We start from the raw sequence: 19,601 nt of genomic DNA, 5'->3' as shown, positions 1-19,601 counted from the left end.
GCTGTGAATTGTGCAGGACTGTTGAATCACAGATCTGTACCTCTGAAACAAATAATACATTATATGTTAAGGAAAAAAAAAAGAAGATAGCAGGAAGGGGAGAATGAAGGGGGGGAAATCGGAGGGGGAGACAACTATGGACTCTGAAAAACAAACTGAGGGTTCTAGAGGGGAGGGGGTGGGTGGATGGGTTAGCCTGGTGATGGATATTAAAGAGGGCACATTCTGCATGGAGCACTGGGTGTTATGCACAAACAATGAATCATGGAACACTACATCAAAAACTAATGATGTAATGTATGGTGGTTAACATAACAATAAAAAATTTAAAAAAAAATAAATAAAACTGGTATTTGGAAGCTATAAAAGATAGATGTGCATTGAGGGACCACAGTCTCCATGAAACAGTTTTCATGAAGTGCTAACTAATGGAGCATATTTAATTCCTATTTCTACTTCGTCACAACCAGGAAAAGAAATGCTTGTGCTAAGTGTATAATTTGATTTTTTTAATTGCTACTCACACTTGGTATTTTAATAATGTTTTTATTTTAAAGGAGATATTCAAATGGCCATATTATTTTCTTAATTGATTTCATTGTGGTGCATGTTATTTTTATTTTAGACTATTCTGACCCTTTCTTGGCAATGGAAATTGACATGTTTGTATAATACCAGATTTTTTAAAGCATAGAAATATTTTTAAGTATAATATATTTCATATAATAACAAGAGTATTATTCATATAAATAACAAGAGTGCAATATAGTGAGAACATATGAAAATAATAGCAAGAGACCTGGGGTTCTAATCTGAGGTTCTGTCATGTCTAGTTTTATGACCATGAAGAAGGCACCAGTTCCTCAATCCACAGTTTCGTCATTTGTAAAATGTGAGATTTGGACTTCACTGCTTTCTAATTATTATTTATTTAGTTTTAATTTTAAGTTCATACTCAAGTAATTTGCTATAGATTGTATTACATGTTGGAAGTATAACATTATTTATAACTTTGGGAATGAGGAACAACTCTACATTCCCCATTTTAAAAAGATTTTATTTATTTTTTTGAGAGAGAGAGAGCACAAACAGGGGGCAGGGAAAGGCAGAGGGAGAAGGAAAGCAGACTCCCCATTAAGCAGGGAGCCTGATGTGGGACTCTGTCTCAGGACCCTGGGATCATGACTTGTGCCAAAGGCAGACAGTTAACCAACTGAGCCCCCCAGGCACCCTCTACATCCCCCATTTAACAAGCTGTTCAATTTGATAAAGTCTGACTCCTTTACTAAGTTATAAAATCAAAGACATGTCCTATTTGCTTAAAATTTTGGATACTAGTATTGTGTCTTGCATGTAGTTAGTTCTCAGTAAATATATATTGTCAGGTGAGGGTGCAGAACAGCTATAACTCTTCATACATTGCTGATAAGCAGTTTCTTATAGAGCTAAAAATGAATAAGTATAATAAATGAATCTTCATAGCTATTTTATTTATAATAGCTAACATCTGGAAATAACCCAAATGTCATTCAACTGGGTGAATAGATGAACTGTGATATATCCATTGGGTATAATACTACTCAGCAACAAAAAGACATGAACTTTTGATACATGCAACAACTTGAATGGATCTCAAGGGCATTGTGCTGATTGAAAAAGAAACAAATAATACAGGACAAAACAATTCCAAACCAAACAAAAAATCACATACTATAAAATTACATTTATATAATATTCTTGAAGTGACAAAATTACAGGAATCAAGGACAAATAAGTGGTTACCAGGGCTTAGGGCTGGGGAAAGGTATGATTATTACAGGTAATGAGGTAGGAGGTAGTTTCTTTGTGTGTAGGAACAGTCCCATCTCCTGACTGTAGTGATGTTTAAATCGTAAGTGTAATAAACTTTTGTAGAACTATACACCAAACCCCCCCAAAACAAAAACTAAACAAACAAAAATAACAGGAGTTGATGTAAGACCTGGTAAAATCAGAGTAATGTCTGAATTTTATTAATAATATTTTATTAATGTCAATTTCCTGTTTATGACAATAGAGTATGGTTATGCAAACATTTTTTTAAAAAAGGATATTATCTTTGTGGAAACTCCATACTATTTTTATAACTTCTTGTGAAATTTAATCCATTTCAAAAGAACGAGAAAAACATGTGTTGAATGAGTTAATGAATGAACAGAGAACAACCCTCACATTGTCTTGACTAGGGTGACTCAGACTCCAGTGGACAGTCTGGAATTATGAAATCTTACATACTTATATTTCTCCCACTTATTTGAAGTACAATAATTTTATTACTAATTATTTCCATTTTTCTTTGCCTATTAGAAAACTAGTCCCAGCACTAGACCAAACCATTAAGATTCTTTCCTCCTTTTTTTGTTACTAGGCAATCACTTTTTAAGATCCAGCTTGTGACTCTTTACTTCACCCCCATTCTGATTCCTAAAAAAGCAATATACTTTCATACCTGGATTGGAAGTACTTTCAGCCTTCAGTTGAAATCTATTTCCCTTGTAGCTACTAAACAAAACTCAGCTCGAATTAATGAAAATTTCATTAATATGCTTTTCTCTGTTTTGAACACAGCATCATGCTCAGCTTGGAGTTAACTCTTTGGTTTTTATCATTCCATTCTGTGTTACTTCAAAAATTTTACCTCTTTTCTGAAGGCTTAGAAACTTCAAAACTTTACAGTATCATTTAGGTAAATCTTAAACCCACCATTTCTATAATAGATTACAGCTTTAGAAGAAATAGGTAACAAGACAAAAGTTCAGTGTTCTAAGGAGACAGTTATTTTTCTTTTATTTGCTTTTGTTTTGCTTAACTGCAAGTGAATTTGGGAATTCTAGCATAGGATAGTCTCTAAAATTCTTTCCTAAAATCTGACACAAATGTTTTACAGATGTGTTCCTAATATCAAATCAATTTACCTGACCTGAATTTGGGCCAATAAATTAGGGCATTTCAATTTGGTTGGAATTTTTTATGGCTTCTTTTGAGAAAATGTCCTATAATATCCTATGTTATTATAATTTTATCTCCTGTAAAATGACACTTACCCAGTGTTATTTCTGAGTTCTGCTTCATTTCTCTGGATAAACAGTTTTGTGAAGGAGATAATAGGATATTTTCTATAACCCTTGTTCATTCATTTTTTAATTTACCTCAGCTGTTACTGAGTGCTTATTATGTGTCCTCTGCTCTCATAGGTACCAAGAACACAATGAGGAATAAGATGAATGAAGTCTTCTCCCTCATAAGGTTTATATTGCAGTGTTCACTTGCTTTGTTTCTAGCCAGACTGGAGTTTGCATTTCAGTCTTACCTTTCTTCATGTATTATCAAAATTTCTCATATTCAAAGGCATATTCTTCATGGAATTTAAAGATCTCTGGTGAAGGAACTTACTTTATGTATGAATGTGCTTTCTTCAGCAATAGGATTTTGGAACTAGAGATTATCATTGAAATGCTGGAAATGTAGACTAAATTTCCAAGAGACCAAAGACCCTTAGAATGGATCTTTATGTATAATTAAAAATAATTAGGGAGGTATAGTTTCTAAGTACATATGATTTTTATTTAAATAGGTAGTGAAGACTGAAAAGGTATTCTTTAAAAAATGAAAGTCATTAAGATAAACCACCAAGATTACTGATATTACACCATATCTTTTGTGCCTATACATAAACATTTATCCCATACATATTCTTGCTGCTGTATTTTAAATGTGCATCTCTGTGACTGCATACTGTTTGGTGGTCAAAGTTAATAATTTTAATCCAGAATTTTGTACTTTTGTTTAGTTACGTTTATAATGAGCATCTCTCTTTATATCTTCCTATTTCATGTTTTGTTCTAGTACTCAGTGTGTTGAATGGCCAAAGGTTGGAATGTCTTTTTAAAATACCTATCTCTGTGCTGAAGCACCAAAAATCTTGTAGTGAGACTCAAGATTGGTCACAGAATAAGAATTATCCTTAAATCCCTCAAAGAAAGTTGAGTAACATTGATAGAACATCATGGGGAAACTTTCATTACTAATGCTTCTTTGCCACTTTGAACTTTACAGAATATAATGTTTCAACTTTCTATAGCTCTCATGTTTAAGCCTAATTGAAAACATTGCAGAGGGATCAAAAAAATAATTCATTAACTTTGCTCTAGGGTGCTAGCTGAAACTCCCTGTGAATGTGAAGTGTGCTTTCAGTATGCTCTTAAACTAATCTTGGACTGTATTCTACCCTAGGCACGTCATCTTCCCACATGACAACATGGTATCAGAATAAGATGACAGAGCAGATCCACATTTCCCTGATTTCTTCTCTAATTCAAATGCGTAGGTTTAGTTAGGACACATCTGGGATTCCTTCACCTCATACAAAAATCTCTACCAGAATACCCCCCCGCCAAATTATTGTCTAGCAATTCCAGGAGAAATTCACTCATTATGAGTTTAGAAATCAAATGTAACTTATTCCATTTATGACAGTTCTTCTAGATGTTAACAAAAGTTTTTTTTAATATTTTGACAAAAGTCAATTCTATTGTCTTTATTATTGTATTTTATTTTATTGTCTTTACTTGTTCTTATTGTTATTTAATTTTTGAAACAACTTAAATGTAAATCCTCTCACACATTAAAGCTTTTCAAATATTTGGATATAGTTATTATGACCGTCTATTTTGTTCTCTGGGTGTTATAGCCTACATGTTTGTGTCCCCCACCCCACCCCGAAAATTCACATGTTGAAACCCTAACCCCAATTAGGAGGTGGGGCCTTTGGGAGGTAATTAGGATGAGATGAGATCATGAGAATAGAGCCCTCGTGATGGAATTAGTATCTTTATAAGAAGAGAAAAAAAGACTAGAACTTGATCTCTGGCCATCTGAGGATATAGCAAGAAGGTGATTATCTACAAGCCAGGAAAAAGTCCCTTACCAAACATTGGATCTGCAAGCACCTTGATCTTGGACTTCCCAGCCTCCAGAACTGTGAGAAATAATTGTGTAAACCACTCATGTGTTATTTTTGTCATAGATGCCCAGACTGACTAATGCACTGGGCTAGGAGTTAAGAGTGTGGGTTCTGATGGCAGACATCCTGCATAAGAATTCTGTCTCTGGATCTTATTACTTGTGTAATATAGGGCAAGAAACTCATGTACTTCATTTTTCTCATATATAAGGTGGGGATATAATATCTACCTAAAAAGCCATCAAGGAATTAATTTAATTCATATACATACACATGAACATATACATGTATCTCTATGTAGTCTTTAAAAGTATATGACATACTACATACACAATAATTATTAGTTATTTTTATTAATATATAGTTTCATTCATCTAGAAACATTTACTTCTTTTAACCTACAAATGTCTATTAATTCATAAAATTGTCCTGTATGTTTTGTTTGCTACATCATATTGACTCATATTACCTATATTTAGTACCAAACAAACTTTTGTTTTATTTGTGCAGCTAAATTTGTGATTTCGAATTCATGACCTTCTATTTATCTATATTTTACATTTAATCTTATTATTAATCTAGTATTCTAACCTTTTAATATATTTTTCAATCTGATTCTGTATTGCAGCCAGTTCTGCATTTTTTGTCTGTTTTATATTTAATAAGTAGACTATATATATCTTCTCATTCTTCTAGACCAGAGATTATGTAACTTGTCCTAAAAGAGAGAGGTAATAAATAGTTTTTGGTTCTGTGAGTCATACAGCATCATTGTAACTTCTCATATCTGCTGTTGTAGAGCAAAAGCATGCTGAGACTATATGTGAATGTATGAGCATATCTGTACTATACTCATATCTTATTTACAAAAACAGATGGGGAGCTAGATATGGCCTTGGAGTAGAGCTTACTGCCACCTTGAATCTTGACGGGGCTCTTGAGTCTTGTTTGCACCACGTTGACCCTTTGGAAAGTTTTGTTCAAGGAAGAAGTCATAGCAGTTGATATCTGTCACTTAAATTACAGAGATCTAGCCACACCTGATTTAGTTAAGTTTTTATTTGTAGTAAAAGAGATTACATTCTGACTTCTTAAGCAAAGGAAGTAATGAAGAGAAAGTTTATTTCTTACCAATTAGGAAATGTAAGTGAGCCAGAAATAGCTTACTTAATAGAGTTGTTTTAAATTGATGTATGAAAAACCACATTGAAAATTTAAAACTTAGTTATGAAGGTAAACTAAATTGCTAATTCTAATTTGTGTTTGGAACTGTCTACTTGATTTAAAAATACTTATATGTGTTCCTAGAAAGGGAAGGAGGCAGACATTTCCTTAAGTTAGAGATGTTTTCTGGTGCCTATTTCCTCCTTTTTTTTCTACACTGTAGAAGCAAAAGCTTACTAGATCCTAAACACAGGTATTGAGAAGACTAGTATTTGTTGAATTCCCTAATCCACAGGTTGTCAGTCACCAGAAGTCTCTAAATCACCCTGTATTTTCTCTTCTAGTATATTCTTATCCATCACAGCAGTGTTCTCCAAAACTACATCTTAGAAAACTGTGTTGCTTATTGTTTTTTGACTTATGATAAGGAAAAATGAATAATGTTGACTATCTTAATGAGCATTCCAAATTCTATGTGAGTTCACAAAAACAAATATTTTATGTTTCAAGAAATTTTATTTTCATGTCTCTTTAAGAGTGCGCTGGTAATTTTATTAGAAGTTTACAAAGTACTTGTGCTTTCTGTTTCAGATTCTATATTTATCTCTTTTACCCAAAATATGTATTTTGGTTTAAATGTGCTTCTGGCAACATATTAATGAAGTAGTAAAACAATTTACTTCCTATTACAGCTACATAATTGCACGATTTTTTCCTCTATTTTTAAATGATCCCATTGTAATTATCTTATAATATAACTTTTAAAATATCGAGGGGTGCCTGAGTGGCTGAGTTGGTTAAGCATCTGCCTTCAGCTCAGATCATGATCCCAGGGTCCTGGGATTGAGCCCCAAGTTGGGCTCCCTGCACAGTGGGAAGTATGCTTCTCCCTCTCCCTTTGCCCCCCCTCCCCCGCCCCATCTTGTGCTTTCTTTCTCACTCTATCTCAATTTTAAATAAATAAATAAATAATAAATAAAATGAAATATCCTATAGCACCCAAAAGATATCCATGCCCAAATCTTTGGAACCTGTGGTTGTTACCCTTACATGACAAAAAAAAAAAAAAAAAAAAAGAACTTTACAGATGTGATTATGTTAAGGAATTTGAGATGAGGAGATTATCCTGGATTATCAGGCAATCCCTAAATGTGTTCTTCCAAGAGGGGAGCAGAGGATTTTTCACTATACAGACACAAGAGAAAAAGGCAATGTCACCACAGAGGCAGGGATTGGATGAAGTGACAGCAACTGCAAAGGATGCTGGCAGCCACCAGAAGCTGGAAGAAGTAACGAATGAATTATCCTGTAGAGCTTTCAGAGGGAGCTTGGAGCTGTCAACACCCCCATTTTGGCCCATTGATACTAATATTCAACTTCTGGTCTCCAGAAGTATGAGAGAATATATTTGTGTTAAGTTACCAAATTCCCAGTAATTTGTTATAGCAGAGACAGGGAACTAATAGGAGAGTCACTGAGTTTTTATTTAGTATTCAAAACTGTGCAATTGCTGTTGATGGCATAAAAAAAATAGGAAAACATGCTTACTGTTTCTGAGATGTTTACAGTTTTGTGGGATGTGCAGGGATTTTATTGGTCAAAGTAATCATTCATGAGCCCTGAGCATCTCATCTTGTTCTTGCTGGAATATTCCAAGAATTCAAGGTCCTAACCACTTTTTACCCAGGCCATTTCTTAGTATTTTTGCATTGAGCAACCTTGAAAGATGAGATAATATTTCCCTCCAGAACAAAAGTCAGGAAGACTATAAAAGAGGCAGATTTTCCAAAATCAGTGTTTATCAGCTGCAATGCCAACCCACTGTGTGCAGCACTCACCCAAAACCCTCTGCATCACCCATGTGGAAATTGTAGATCAAACATGCTGCCTTCTTTGCTGCTAGTAAAATATTCTTTGTCTCTGACCCAGGACTCTCGTGTCTTCTGACAGCATCCATAAATAACACATTGACTTAGTAGTCATGAAATGTGTTGGGGGTCCCCAAGACCACTTTCATATTTGGAGATTTGCTGGAGTGACTCAGAACGTTCATCATCAAGTCATACACATGGCTAAAATTTATTACAGGGAAAGGACACACAATGGGGTCACCAAAGGAAACAGACACAGAGTCCAGAGAAATTCATGTACGTGCTTTCCTATGCTTCCTCCTGTCCTCATTTGCGTGTGTTCCTTTATCTGGCAATAACAATGCAGCAGCATATGCAATGGGTCTGCCCAAGGAAGCCCAGTACTGACTTAGCACCTAGGTTTTCTGTTGGGGGCTAGTCAGGTAGTCACCCTCTGCCTGCCATGTACTTAAATTCCAGACCTTTGGAAGGAAAGCAGATATGCACCATAAATCATTATGTTTGTACAAACCATCTAGGCACGGTGAGCCATTCTTAAAAGTAAGGGTATGAGTCGAGTGCCAAATTCCCAGATGCCAGCCAAGGGCCAACCTTGCAAGCAAGCTCTTCTAATGATAGCTGCCTCTAGTCTGTTATGTTGATTCATGTCTGCACAGAAGGTTAAATTAAATCGTAGACCCTGAGAGGTTTATCCATGAAACAAATAATAATCCATAACAACATATGCTAAACTTCTAATCAGTGCACAAATTACTGCTGCCAAAGGCACACAAATAAGAGAGATATAAATATGATTTAGGGTTATTTTTGTGGAGAATCTGGAATTTGAGTTGGACTTTGAAAGATAGAAAAAGAGGTAGGAAATACAAAAGCTTTATTTCTTTTTATTTGATGCAATCAGTTTTTAAGCAAAATCATGTTAACTCTATAATGAGAATTAGCCAGTAACAATTTTTCCATTGAGGGAAAGTACTTGATGTTCCACACTGATAACAAATGAGATGAAACCTAAATCAGAATGACTCAGAGAGTAGTGGCGTTTTTCCAAGGTAGAAGAAGGCACTTATTGTTTTGGAATGTGTAATCTTCTATCTGAAACATTTGCAATAAGTAAGGCATTGGATGACTAATAAAAATGTAAATGATTTTATTCCACTTTTTAAATAAAATGTTGAAAAGGCTATACATAGAAAAATATCAACTCTTAGGAAATGTTTCTATGTAAATCTCAGATGAGATACTAAGATGCTAAAGTCAAAAAAATATATCACTAAATGTAAATATATTGAAACTTTCCTATCACTATTGGGGATTGGAACCATTTTATATATACTAGTTACAGTTTTTCATGGAGTGAAAGTGTCTATGTAACAGAAATATATGGAAGGCAACACTATTACTATTGTTGTTACTACAGTCATTTTAGTATTTGACTTATATTACATCTATTGGTCCAGGCATTTTTTCCATATACATTCTATAATACTTATGATATGCCAAGCTATGTGTTAAGAAATGATTTTCAAAATAAAAACACAATCTCTTCCTTCAAGGGGTTCACACTAGCAAAGGATAATGTAACGCAGCCTGATAAGGACTATTCTAAACATGGGATTCAAGAACGTAGAATTTCACACATCTGGAAACATGTACAGTAGTCCTCCCTAATCCCCAGTTTTGCTCTCTTTTAGGTACCAGAGGTCAGCTGCAGTCCAAAAGCAGATGGCCCTCCTTCTGACATACCATCAGAAGGTTGATAGTCCCCTAATACTAAGTCACAATTCCTATGTCATTTACCTCACTTTATCTCATTATGTAGGCATTTTATCATCTCATATCATCATCAGAAGAACAGTTGAGTATAGGACAAGATATTTTGAGAAAGAGAGGGAGATCACATTTACAGAACTTTTGTTACAGTACATTGGTATAATTGTTCTGTTTTATTATTATTACTAATCTCCTACTGTGCCTAATTTATAAACTTTATCATAGGTGTGAATGTATAGGAGAAAACATAGTTTATATAGGGTTCTGTACTGTCTGTGGTTTTGAGCATCCACTGGGGGTCTTAGACCTTATCTCCAATGGATAAGGGGAGAGCTACTGTACTTTCAATAGCACATGCACAAAATGCCATATGTACATTCACTGGAGAGGAATAATCTTAACTCCTTTTATTCGTCTGGTTTTATTTTCCTAGTGAGACCCTAACTGGCAGAGTGTTAATAGCTTAAAAATGCTTGTCACAGTTGGCTCAATAATACATCACCTAGTAAAGGATCTGAAGATAAAAAATGAGATGCACACAAAGACATATATATTAGAACATTTATAAAGCATTGTTGACTATGATAGAGCTTTATTTTTGAAGCCATTTGTTGTCATTATATTCTATAAAAATATTTACTAACATTATGTTCTCAATATACTGATAAATTAAAAAGCAGATTATAAAAATAAGAGACATATCATTCCACTTTTAAAAATAAAGTATATTTATTTATAAAGATTAAATAAAGTTTATATTCTTTGTGCATAAAAATAAACAGACATATACCCTTCAGAATAGTAATGAAGATTACCTCTGTGTGATGTTTTTGTGATTATTTCCTTGTGTTTTTTTCTTTTTAATTTTCTATAATATACATTTTTTTGTCATCAGAAAAAAATATGAAGCTTCAAAATTAAAGTCAATTTTTCTATGGAGCAAAAAAGATATTGTAATTCATATATTATCAGAGGGATCATATGGCAAACACAGATAAAGAAATAATAATATATTGTACCAAACACTAGAGGAGAAAAAGAATAAATGTGTTAAGTACACTGTGTATTATGGAAAAGAGGAGAAATACATTTTAAGATGTAAGTTTTTACTCTATTGTGTTGGTTAGAAACCAGTATGTAATAATTTTTTTAAAGATTTTCTCTTAAGTAATCTTTATACCCAATGTGGGGCTCAAACCTACAATCCCAAAATCAAGAGTTGCATGCTCCACCAACTAAGCCAGCCAGGCACCCCAAAACCATTATGTAATAATTTTAATGTTTTCTTTTTTTACTAATGTCTCAGTCTTTTGATAGGAAATCGTTTAAAATATTCAGACATATAAAAAAAAGAATTTTGTGGGTATTAAATAGCATAACAAATGTGAAATGCTTTGAATAGTACAACCTACTGTAAATACATTAATCATCATTAAAATTACCCTAAAGTTCTCACTTTGATCATCCAAATGTATTTTTTATGTCTCTAATGAAAACATATAAGTATTTTTGCATTAAACAGATTCTTTGAAGAGCACCAAAACTAATAAGAATAAGTGGAACAGATGTCTATATAACAAAGATTTTCATGCTGCTCATCAGAGTTCTAGGACAAGGGGACTCCCTCTGGAGATAAAAGGCATTGGAAACTCCCTCCCTTGAAGTCATCTCCCAATTAGGTTGAGCTAGAATTGTTAGATTTGAATCCATTTAAAATATTGTGCTTTCAAGTTAAAAGAAAATTTTTTAAATCCTTTGTTATATCTTGGTTTGAAAATTCATGCAGAAAATCATCATTATTTCATCATGAATTCATGTTTAAATTGTACCTACTATATTACAAGTGCTCTATTACATATTACAAATATAAAGATGACAAAACACATTCTGTTATGTAAAGTGGCTCACAATTTTTTCATGAGATATACACATCAACATATTCATATTAGTAAAAAATATCAGAAGTGAACTGATAGCAATATTCACAGAATATTATGGGAACAAGGAGGAAGACAGCTGTAGCCTCGGGATAGAAATGTCCCAGAGGAAGTTGTATAAAGTGGCTAGGTGTTGGAACTAGTATCTAATATAGGTGTAAATATGGGAACCATAAGTAAATTGGTATTAGTTAAAATCATGATGAAGGTTGAGATCAGTGATGGAAGATTTTAGAGTGAGAAGAGCGGAGAACAGATGTTATGAGACACAACAACTTATAAGTGATGACTAAAGCAAAGACTGCAACAAGCAACAAAAGAGAATAAGGTTTAGTGAGATTAGAGAAAAACAAGGGGAGCGCAATGTCACATAAGACAGGTATTAAGGGAGAGCCTGGGTGTTTCAGTCAGTTAAGCATCTCCCAGCATCCTGGGATCAACCCTTGCTCAGCGGGGAGTCTGCTTCTCCCTCTGCTGCTCTCCCTGCTCATTCTCTCTCTCTCTCTCAAATAAATAAATAGAATCTTAAAAGAAAAAGACAAGATATTAAGAGTTTTGAGTAACGTCAACAGTGTTAAATCAATAGAACTTCCAATAACAGACTAACACAATGTCTAAGAGGATGTTATTGATAACTCAGGAGAATATTGAAGGTGGAACCAGTTTGAGTCAATGAGCAATATAAGTGGGAAAATTGAAAGAGGAGACAAGCAAATGAGGACAAAAGAGAAGAGAGTGGGTGGAAATTAGAGAATGCATAGGATCAAAGTAGTTGATCCTGGTTAGTATTATGGGAGACCTTTGAGCACCTTTAATGACTCAGGAGTAGGAGTAAAAAATATGAGCAAGAGGTTGGCTGATGAGAAGAGGTGGGGTCAAGAGATTTATAAAGAGGCTGGACTGAAACTGAGAAAATATAAAGTAGATGGGTTTGCAGGGCATCTGGAGGGGAGTGAGGTTAGCAATAAAGGAGATAATGCCTGCCTGGCCAGAGTGACAAGGGACCAAGGATAGCTGTGAAAGCAGCATTCACAGGGCTTACCATGAGCCTAAGCCAGCTGAGTGAGGAGAGGTGAAGAGGGGATTAACAGCACAGGGAATGAATGTCTCCTAACAACTTTCTCTTCTACATTCTTTCTGAAGGAACATTTTATTCTTTAGGAATCCTGAAGGATATTTATATATTCTCCTCTTGGTGAAGGGTAATGATCACTCCTCTTCCAAAACAGACACTGAATTCCTTTCAAATATTTACATTCTAATTTTTATATTAAAAATTAAATCTCACCATGTTTTTCATTTGTCCAGCCAATTAGCCAATGTAAAATAAATGTCCCACTTTTGAATTACCTATTTTTATACTAAAATTTAGCCAGGTTTTCAGTTTTCTTTTTTCCTCTGAGCCAATAACCCTTCATTTCTAAGGGTTTTTTTTCTTGTGTTAGTTATATTAAATGTTCTTCTTTAATAAGTACAAATGAGGGGCGCCTGGGTGGCTCAGTTGGTTAAGCGGCTGCCTTCGGCTCAGGTCATGATCCTGGAGTCCTGGGATCGAGTCCCACATCGGGCTCCCCGCTCGGCGGGGAGCCTGCTTCTCCCTCTGACCCTATCCCCTCTCATGCTGTTTCTCTCTCTCTCTCTCAAATAAATAAATAAATAAAATCTTTTAAAAAAAATAAGTACAAATGAAGGTCTTTTCCTTCTATGATTATAAAAGTCCCATACTTGTCTCTGAGCTTTTATAGTCTATAATCCACACAGCAACCAAAGTAATTTTTATCTGCAAGTCAGATCAAGTTTCTCCTCTGATCAATGCCTTCCAGTGACTTCTCATCTCACAAAGAATCAGATCCACATGGACTGTTAAGACCAATATGATGTAAGTGCTATTACTTCTCTTAGCTCATTGCCTTCTCTCTAGCTCTTGCTCTTCTCCAGCAGCACTAGAACTGTGGAATACTCCTTTTGTCCCACCATTCCTTTAACTGACCCCACATGTCTGAATCTCAAGTGATAACTGATCAGAGAGACCCTCTTGACCAACCTTTCTGAAAGAGTAACTCCTCTCTCTCTGTCTTCATAAGAATTTAGAAATTACTCTAATGTTAAATTATCCTACTATTTATCTCTTCTGAGAAATTACATATTACATATTGTGTCTCCCCCATTAGAATGTAAGTTCTATAGCTTGATAAGAGAAAAGGTTTTGTGTTTGTTTATTGTTTTACCTCTAGTTCCTGGAAGAATGACTGGCACATGGTAGACATCAATATATATGAATGAATGAATGAATGAATGAATGAATGAATGAATGAGGTAAAAAATAACCATTCCAAATATCCTTTGACTTCCTTCTTTGATAAACCTCTTTTGATACCTCCCTTTATTTTTCTTCCATTTTGCATCATTCTTTACATTATATTCCCTTTGTTTTCCTATCTCTTCTGGAACTTGCATTCATCTATATTTTTGTTTTCTTTTTTAAGATTTTATTTATTTAGGGCACCTGGGTGCCTCAGTCAGTTGAGCGACTGCCTTCGGCTCAGGTCATGATCCCAGGGTTCTGGGATCCAGCCCCGCATCGGGCTCCCTGCTCAGCGGGAAGCCTGCTTCTCCCTCACCCACTCCCCCTGCTTGTGTTCCCTCTCTCGCTGTGTCTCTCTCTGTCAAATAAATAAATAAAATCTTTAAAAAAAATTTTTTAAAAAAAGATTTTATTTATTTATATGAGAGAGAGAGAAAGCAAGAGACAGGGCACAAGTGGAGAGGGGGAGGGAGAAGCAGACTCTCAGCTGAGCAGAGAGCCGGATGCCGGGCTTGATCCCAGAATGCTGAGATCATGACCTGAGCCAAAGGCAGACACTTAACAGACTGAGCCACCAAGGTGCCCAATATTTTTGATTCTCATTTTCTTTGGACTCTGACTACCTTGATTTCCCTGAATGTTGAATCTATTATTCCTCTTGTCTCTCCCACAGATATCTTGACTTGTACTGAGCAAGATTGTTTATTTTTATTTTTCAGCATTCAAAAAATACATTAAATACTTAGGTACACTCACTTTGCCAGTTATGTATAAGGATTCAGAGGTAAACAATCCTTTTTTTTTATTATTCATGAGAGACAGAGAGAGAGAGAGAGGCAGAGGGAGAAGCAGGCTCCCAAGGAGCAGAGAGCCCGATGCGGGACTCGATCCCAGGATCCTGGGATCATGACCTGAGCTGAAGGCAGACACTTAACCATCTGAGCCACCCAGGCGCCCTGGAGGTAAGCGATCTTGTAGGGAACCTTTAACACCTAGCCACATCTTGAAGTCTTTCTGTGGTTAAAATGATAGGTATTCTGTCTTATATATCAATGCATTATAAATAACATATAGATTAACCTGGGAGCATAAATGAGATGTCATTTGCCATGAATTGTTGATAGTATTGCATTCATTTTCCATGGTTCTGTTTTTACTTAGTTTATTCACAGCTAGTATGCCAACTTTCTGTAAATGATTAAAATGCAATTTAAATAATTTATCCCTCACTGCAGGAAAACTATTTTGAGTTAATGCTACTTTTGCCTTGATTAACTTTTCTTTAAAATATTTGGTACATTGGTTATTGAATTCTATGGATTTTATTTGGTAGTTTGTTATAGAACTCTGAAATAATAAAACATGCTTGAAAAGGCACTAGTAACGTGAAAGAAGGGGAAAAAAAGGAGATGATGCTTAAAATGTCATTGACTTACCCCATGTCTTTAAAATCCCAGAGCTTATTACAATGATCAAGTTATAAAAACATTTAAAAGCATAGTAGAGGACATAGAGAGGACATCAGTCAAATGAGATTTTATATAAAGGGGCATTAGTCAAATTTAAACTCCCTATCAGGGATTAAAACCCATAAGAGATAACATCTTTATTGTCAATAACACTTTTTCATTTAAATAGTCACAATTTCTTTGATTCATGGAGTATTTTCATAGGTTAGGCAATTATACTATATTTTTAATGATTAGGTTGTTTTGTGAAAATGAATTTTTTCTCCTATTTCTCTCTGGTCTTGAGTTTTAGGAAATGAAATAGGGCCAATGACATTGCTATTTAGAGGTCATAGAAGAATGTTTAGCAGGTTATTATTTATTGTTTTGGATGGAAGGAGTTTTCTGTTTTTAATTTGACATTTAATCACTGAAAAAGCATAAACATAACTTTCTTTATCCAAAACATATTTTCTTTACTAAAATAAAATTAAGCTAGATACAATTTTATACATTGTACTCTTTTCTTCCAAAAAGCTATACTATATAAAGTGCAGATCTTGTAGAATAGATTTACTTTTTACATGAACTTTATTGGAATTTTAAGTTTCTATAAAAGAAACCACCAGACTGCTCAATTTGTAAGTTTACCACATTTACAGTAAACCAGCACACTCAGATTTAATTTAAGTTAGCTAAATTAATTCACAAAAATGAAGATACTATCAAGTAAACTTTAGAAATTAACTAAATTGAGTGCCAAATTCATCCATATCTGCATTTCATCTCCTCTTCTCCAATTTCATGCTGATAACAGTACATACTCAAATGACTTTAAAGATAAATTTTTATTTTCTTTTATTCATTTCTCTGTGTACACCTTGTTGATTGTTTATGAATTAGATGGGCAATTTTCCTGTTTCTCTTTCTTGATTTCTCAGCCAGAAAATAAGTAAAGGTAAGAAGATATATTTGCTGAAAACACTTAATAAAATTGTAAGACCCTAGGGTTTTGCATCTGAAGCACATTTTGTTTCTAAATGCTTAAGGAGGAAATATTGAATAATGAATCAGAAATAAATTACCTAATATAATGTGTAAGCAGTATTTTTGCCAGCCATTCTACTCTTCTAAAATGTTAAAAGAAATAAATTCAAGATTAAAACCTCTGACCTTGACAAGGAGTCAACTCTCCTAGCTGATATTTCAGCTAATATTGTTTACTTATCAGTTTGAATAGACCTCCTGTCCTTTATTCTCCTGTGTGTGTCTGTTCATTGTGAAGCAAACTGTCAGCAAACTTGTTCTATGTATTTATAAGTAAATTTCTATTTGGGTGATATCTCTGGATAAGGTTTATGTGTAATTAGTTACATATCACCATGTTCCTTTTATATTATATAATTTTTGAGTTCATGGAGTTTTAAAATTGTAAGTGTGATGGTATATATAAGTGGTTAACTTTGCTTGGTAGATTTAGGAATCCCGACTCTTCTGAGGAAATCAACCAAATATTAAATAGCAGACCTGCAGCAGTACACAATCAAAATAGATTATGGGAAGAATTATAAACTATATGCACTTAAGAGAAGCGGGTGAACTCTAGAATTGCTGACTCACATATGAAGAGTAACTTTTTATCACAGATGCAGATGTACTTCTTTTCTCCTTTCTTCCTCTTAACTACCTTTCTTTCTCTTTTTATCTTTCAATTCACATTATAAATATACATTTTGCAATGATCTCAAAATAGACTTTAGTTATAAGAAGACTAAAATAAAAGAAGAGAACCTGTCCAAGAATAGGATTGGTGTGAGGACTAAAAGATAGTGTGATATGGAAATGGCAATTCTCTAAGTCCTCAAAAATTTACAAGGTGTATGACCAAGGCCAGATATGTTACTTTTCTCAGCCTCAGTTCTCTGATGTGTAATATTGGGAAAATATTTTCCTACAAGGAGCACTGTGCCTTCCCTCCCTACAGCCCTACCAAATGGAAACTACCTTGGTGAAATCCTCATCTGATGAAGTAGGAGAAATTTTTTTGTGTTTCACAGGAGTCTATTACCTTTACTCTGGCCACAGCTGCTTAAGCCACTTTTGTGCAAACCATCTAAAAACATCCAGTTCTAACCCAACCAATAACCTTCCATTTAGAACTAAAACAAAGATTCTCACTGAAATTCGAAACAAGGAAAACCAAATGGCTGACTCAGTTAGCTGTTGGTTTAGTAAATATAAGGTCCTAATAAGGAATAACATGAAGGATAGTCACAATAAGCCAAATTTATGTGCATGCCAAAATTATGAGATAATAGATAATAGGAGATTACAGTCAGCCATCTGATAGTGGGAAAGAAAAAGGAAGACATCTGTAGTGGAGCAATAAAAAAAAAAAAGTTTCACAAATCCCTGTTGCTAAAGTCTATGAACTTTCTTTGGATATAGAACTATTCTCAAACTCTAATGGCAATGAGGCTCTTCCTATTACATTCCCAGTTCTTGGAATTCCATGAAATAGAATATTCTCTCCTGTAGTCACTTCTGCATACCCTACTGCTTTGCCAAAATAACTTACATGAATTAAAATTATCTGCCGTGTTACTTTGCCTAAAGAAGTCCCTTTTTTTAGGTCTTTATTAAGGGTTTGTCTAAAACAACTATGTTTATAAGTTGATGGAAATAGCTTTTAACTGGTTTTAAAATATAAAATTGCTGTTTTCTGTTAAGTGATAGTTTCACATCTCTAAGAATGTGTTTTACTCAATTCCATGAAAAATTTCATTGATGGAATTGAACTTATGGCTATCCATTCATTCATCCATTTAAACAATATTTATTGATGACTTATTCTGTCCCAGGCTATCCCCAGAACTAGAAATATAGTCGTTAAAAGACAAACAAGGTTTCTGCAGTTAAATAATTTGCATTATAATCAAATGGAAAAGATTTTTAGATGGTGTTCTTGATTTGAACGTCAACATGAGCTATAAAATACCATGCTAGAAAAGTTAAGTAGATGATCTCATGAAATTACATTTTTAATATCCTTATAATTATATAGCTTCTCTTTTACCACAGGAAAAGGAAAGAGATGTTTATTCTATTCATGTCTTAGTAAAAATTCACGAACCTTATTAAGGTATTAATGAGCTTAAAAGTTTTATGCATGCTAAGGAAATATTGATATTGTAGAATGTTGACATATGGCCTATCAAATTCATTTTTTAGGAGCAGTTGTATAGACCCTGGAACATGAGTTATGAACTTTGATTTCTGTCACTAACCAGCAATGTGACTTCGGAGAAACCTAGTACGATCAATTTTGGTTTCTTTATTTTAAAATGAGGAGTTAGAGTAAATGAAGATGCCTTCCAGATCTGATACTCTGTATCAAAAACAAAATTTCTTTTCTTTGTTATATTTCCTATTTCTTATATTTTTCTGTTCCTTGTGGGACTGCTGTACTTATCCATCTACTTCCTCCTCCAAAAGCCCCAGTGAAAGACAATAATTCATCACCTATCATCTCTTTTACAGGTCCTAGGTCTGATATCCTTAGAGTTATCATCCCTAGAAGGTACAAACATTTTTTTGAGTCTTTTTGTAAAAATTCTATGTTTACTCAAAAATAACTTTTCACAGGGGCACCTGGGTGTCTCAGTTGGTTAAGCATCTATCTTCTGCTCAGGTGGTGATCCCAGGGTCCTAGGAGCCTGTTTTTCCTTCTCCCTCTGCCTGCCGCTCCCCCTGCTTGTGCTTTTTCTCTCTCTCTTTTCACAGAATTAAATAAATGTCATTACATCCAACTATGAATCTAATTCTTATTTAAAGAAATTGGCTTGATCAGTTATGGAGCCTGGCAAGTCTAGGCCAGTAGGTTGAATATACAGGAAAGAGCTCATGCTGTAGTTCAAGCTCAACAGACATCAGGCTGAAAACCCAGAAAAGAGCTGATGTTGCACTGCAAGTCCCAAGGCTGTCAAGCTGCAGAATTCCCTCTTGCACCTGGGAGGTCAGTCTTTTGCTCTATTCAGGCCCTCATCTGATTGAATGAGGCCCACCCACATTTTAAAGGCAATCAGCTTTATTCAAAGTCTGCTG

Source organism: Leptonychotes weddellii, chromosome 12 (genome assembly GCF_054177405.1).
Source record: "Leptonychotes weddellii isolate Sample4059 chromosome 12, ASM5417740v2, whole genome shotgun sequence".
Lineage (NCBI taxonomy): Eukaryota > Metazoa > Chordata > Mammalia > Carnivora > Phocidae > Leptonychotes > Leptonychotes weddellii.
The sequence above is the reverse complement of the archived record's forward strand: the minus strand, read 5'-3'. Positions refer to the sequence as shown.